This window comes from Rana temporaria, chromosome 13 (genome assembly GCF_905171775.1).
Source record: "Rana temporaria chromosome 13, aRanTem1.1, whole genome shotgun sequence".
NCBI lineage: Eukaryota > Metazoa > Chordata > Amphibia > Anura > Ranidae > Rana > Rana temporaria.
Window position 1 is genome coordinate 100140370 of NC_053501.1, and position 4960 is coordinate 100145329.

The 4960-nt window shown below is 46.9% G+C and overlaps 1 long non-coding RNA gene across 1 annotated transcript; it reads left to right on the plus strand.

Annotated features, from left to right (window-relative positions):
- Window positions 1-579: 579 nt before the first annotated feature.
- Window positions 580-1193, plus strand: LOC120921058. The gene is made up of 3 exons (XR_005744826.1): window positions 580-716; window positions 807-917; window positions 1049-1193. It is a non-coding gene; the product is annotated as an uncharacterized LOC120921058 (long non-coding RNA).
- The last annotated feature ends 3767 nt before the right edge of the window (window positions 1194-4960 follow it).

The window sequence follows — 4960 nt, forward strand, 5'->3', positions numbered from 1 at the left end:
CAACCACAAAAAATAAACAAACAAAAAAATAAAAAACACAGTACAATCCCATACACCCAACTCCATACCCACAGTTGATCCAGAGGAAGGCAAAAAACCCCAGCAGAGCATGATCCAATTTGCTACAGCAGGGGAAAAAATTCCTTCCTGATCCCCCGAGAGGCAATCGGATTTACCCTGGATCAACTTTACCTACAAATCTTAGTACTCAGTTATATTCTGTACATTTAGGAAAGAATCCAGGCCTTTCTTAAAGCAATCTACTGAGCTGGCCAGAACCACCTCTGGAGGGAGTCTGTTCCACATTTTCACAGCTCTTACTGTGAAAAAACCTTTCCGTATTTGGAGGTGAAATCTCTTTTCCTCTAGACGTAATGAGTGCCCCCTTGTCCTCAGTGTTGAGGACAAGGGGGCACTTGAACCTCACCTTGTAGGTGAGGTTGAAAAAAGTCCATCAAGTCCAACTAGTGTGTGTGATTATATGTCAGTATTACATTGTATATCCCTGTATGTTGTGGTCGTTTAGGTGCTTATCTAATCTAACCACTGCTTGTGGAAGAGAATTCCACATTCTTACCGCTCTTACCGTAAAGAAACCTCTACGCAGTTTAAGGTTAAACCTCTTTTCTTCTAATTCTAGTGAATGGCCACATGTCTTTTTAATTTCTCTTGACAAAGGCTGGTGTAGCCATTGTATTCATTGCTGGTAAATCAAGGTAGGCAGTTTAATTTGGTCATATTTCCTATTCTCTGTACATGAATTTGGAGATATTATCTTCAGATATATATATATCTTTATTCATTAGATGGACCCATGGTGTATCCTCCTAATAAATATTATACCTCTCTATGGTACTCCCAATTGATCCACTTTATCCATCCGTATTGTGATATATATCCATCCACTGAATACACAGGTCCGTGCCTAAACCATTGCATTAGCTTTGTGTCTTCTGCCCAATCTGGAAGACTACATAATTTTTTTGTATTTTGTTTCTTTTTTTGTATATCTGTGTTTCATTTTCAAATATGTATTTTTTTATTTTAGTGATCATATATATTGTGCCTGATATCAAAGTTCTCCTGAAGAAGCCACCAAATGGTCGAAGCATGTAGAGACTAATCAGATGTGCACCTTTGTTTGTATATTTCTATGATCCAATAATTGAATGTTATCTCATGTATTCACTCTATCTATTGGGTGCAGATCAAATATCTGTCCATTGATGGTGTTGGGGTGATTATTGAACATATGGTTTGCCAATATCTCATTGACTATAGCTAAATTGAATAAAGGGTAGCCAACATACCGCTCATAAAGAGTGGGGTAAACAGGGCCATCAGACATCATGATGCATTAGACCAGCCATTCTCAGACAGGGTTCCATGCAGCCTAAGGGTTCCTCCAATGGTAGCTAGGGGTTCCTTGAGCTGATGATGCCTGCACAGTTCCAGGTCCAATGCCACTTGGCAGATCCTGCGGCATGACTGCAAGGGCGACCACCATAAGGGGGACATTGTTCTCACTTACCACCACTAATATTAGCAGTGGCGGCTGGTGCTCAAAATTTTTGTGGGGCGCAAACGTAAAAAAATAAATAAAATAAAAATTTGCAGCCTCACTGTGCCAATCAAATGCAGCCACTGTGCCATAAATTGTCACCACTGTGCCATGCCATCAAAAGCAGCCACTGTGCTATCAATTATCACCACTGTGCCATGCCATCAAATGCAGCCACTATGCCATCAATTCGCACCACTGTGCCATGCCATCAAACGCAGTCACTGTGCCATGCCATCAAACGCAGCCGCTGTGCCATGCCATCAAACACAGTGACTTTGCCATGCCATCAAACACAGCTGCTGTGCCATGCCATCAAACTCAGTCACTGTGCCATGCCATCAAACGCAGCTGCTGTGCCATGCCTATCAAACGCAGTCACTGTGCCATGCCATCAAACACAGTCACTGTGCCATGCCATCAAACGCAGTCGCTGTGCCATGCCAAACGCAGTCACTGTGCCATGCCATCAAACGCAGTCACTGTGCCGTGCCATCAAACACAGCCACTGTGCCATCAAACGCAGCCACTGTGCCCCTCAATTGTCGCCACTGTGTCAATTGTCACCACTGTGCCCTTTAATTTTCGCCACTGTGCCCATCGATGCCACTGTGCCCATTGTCACTACTGTGCCCATTGTTGTCACTGTGCCCTTTAATTGTTGCTACTGTGCCCATTGATGCCACTGTGCCCTTTTGTCGCCTCTGTGCCCATTGTCGCCGCTGTGCCCTGTAAAATGCACTTACCTTAATCCTTCGGCGTCCCTCGATGTCTTCTTCTCCCGCCTTGGTGATGCTTCAGCCAATCAGGTTACCGATAACCAGAATAGGCGAACCTGATTGGCTGAGACGGCCGTCAGTCTTATCCAAGGAACGCACCCCGTACGTTCCCTGGATAAGACATCCGGGAGCACGAGGGCTGTACACGGAAAGCCTATCAGAGCCGCTGGCTCTGATAGGCACTTCCGCACAGCCAACCAGCTGCCGTTATTCAGGTGGTCGGCGCTCAATGTCCGGCCACCTTGAATAAGACCAGCGGCAGCTGGGCTGGCAATAATAACATACATTCGTGCAATGCATGAATGTATGTTATTTTCAGTGGCGGTGCGGAGCCAGAGGGGGCGGCGCTCCAGTGCCCTCTATGGACGGACCGCCGCTGAATATTAGAGCCATTTTCTTAATGACCTCTGGAAGACTAATCTCACCAGGGGTTCCCTGAGACCTGAAAATTGTTTCAAGGGTTCCTCTGGGGTAAAAAGGTTAAGAAAGGCTGCATTAGACATATGTGAACGATGATGCTTTTTTTATACAAATTCCACCCTCTGTGTCCTGATTGTTTTAGTAAAGACTACAGCAAGAATGATCTATTGTAGGTAGCATGGGGTCTGCTTTAGAGATAAGTTGTGCATCCCAGGCTTCCTTCTGCTGAATACACCAGCATAGGGAACAAGACAACTTGAGGGTTTATCTTTTTCTCCTGTGCTCAAGGCACCATACAAGGAAAGACTCAACTTAGGCTGTCTGTCGTACAAAAAACTTTATTTAATCTGGATGACAAGTCGTCACGGGCAGACACCTGCTTGCTCACACACATAACATTGGTCTGTTTGACTCCAGTCACAAGCTGGAGGAAAAAACTGAACGGACACAAACGTGGCATCTGTTCCATTTGGCTACGATTCAGCAGGGGATCTGTTCATGGATCCTCGCTGAGAGGAATGGATGGTTGTCTGAAAGGACCCTTCATTCATGTTTTTATAATGCAAGCATAGTAAATAGTGCAGCATGACCTGGCGCAAGCCTTTAGGCAGGTGTAGTCTACTTTCTCGGCGCTCATCCGCAGCAGCATTACAGTTGGAGAGGACGTCAAGAGGAACATGGTTCCTCTATGGTTTCCTGGGGAAGCTATCCAATTGGATGCTGCCATCCCATGTGACTCTAACAGCCATTTTGGGCCAGGCAGAGCCTATTTAAGACCCTGGACTCCAGGCTTGGTGCGCATTTTACAAGTGGGTAGAGTATGGATATGTACCCCGTCTGTTATGGACAAAACTAACAGCAGGGAAAGGTTCCTGACAAGGAATTTTGCAAGTGGGTAGAGTAGGGACATGTACCCCATCTGTTATGGACAAAACTAACAGCAGGGAAAGGTTCCTGACACGGAGCGAATGCATAGGAATTTCAACTTCTCTGGGCAACTTCTTGCTTGGGCCCTAGATGGCCAGGCCGCATTCTGCCCCTCCTAACAAGTGCTGTCATTCCGGCTGAAACCTGCTCTCAATGCGCTGCTGGGACCTGTGAATGCTCCTGGTTGGGTTGCCTTTCCACCAGGTTTCTTGTGAACTGTCTTTGCATTATTTAAATACATGTTCTTTATATGATACTGGGACTAGGGTTGCCAACTTTTCTTCAAGCCAAACCCGAACACTTTAGTGGCACGTGGAATTTTTTTGGTGCTGGCGGCAGAGCCCGGAGAGAGGGCATCTATTCTATTCTAGCGTCGTCGTGATGGGGATGGAAGAGGCACTCTTATCTGAAGCCACAGTAGCGGGTGGAGTGCTGCTTGCGGGACCCAGAGAGCGCATTGGTGGGGTTGGGAAGGAAGGCATGGTGTTGGTGACGCCGGGGCTGCAGGTACTTCCCACACTGGGGCTGGGACTGGTCTGGAGCCTATGCTGCTGTGTCCAGGTGTCAGGAGGACACAAACCCGGGCACAGCTGTCAAAACCCGGACTGTCCGGGTCGTTCTTGTACAGGTGACAACCCTAACTGTCTAACTGAGACTGTGTGTGTTATTGCAACCACGCCATGCCGCGTCTGACCTACAAGCCTCTTGGTGCCAATCCCCTGTACAGCAAACCTCTGATTGAGAGAGGGAGAAGCAGCTCTTGTTGTGCTGCAGTGCTCATGGTCTAACAAGATACAGCACAGTTATGTATCTTCTGTACAGACCACCAAATAAGATAAAACAGAGGTGGTTTCACGATTCCTGAACTTTAAAGAGCTTTCTATATTAGTATGTAATATATCAGGGCTCAAAATTTTAAGTCCTGAGCTACTAGCCAGGCCTCAAGGCGTACTCGCCACCAGTTGCCCCGCCCAACCCCTACCATGTCCCGCCCCCTAATCCCGCCCCTAGACACGCCCTCATAAATTATCTCATGAAATGGCACTTAAATGTTTTTATGCAGAATTAAGTTCTACAAATAAATATTAACAACAACTTTATCCGTGCCCAAAAATGCAGCCTGCCCGTGTCTACCAATGCAGCATGTGTCCCCAGTGCAGCCACGGGCCCCCAGTGCAGCAAAATGTCCCCATTGCAGCCAGGGTCCCCAGTGCAGCCACGGGTCCCCAATGGAGCCAGTGTCCCCATTGCAGCCTACCTGTGCTGGGTAAGA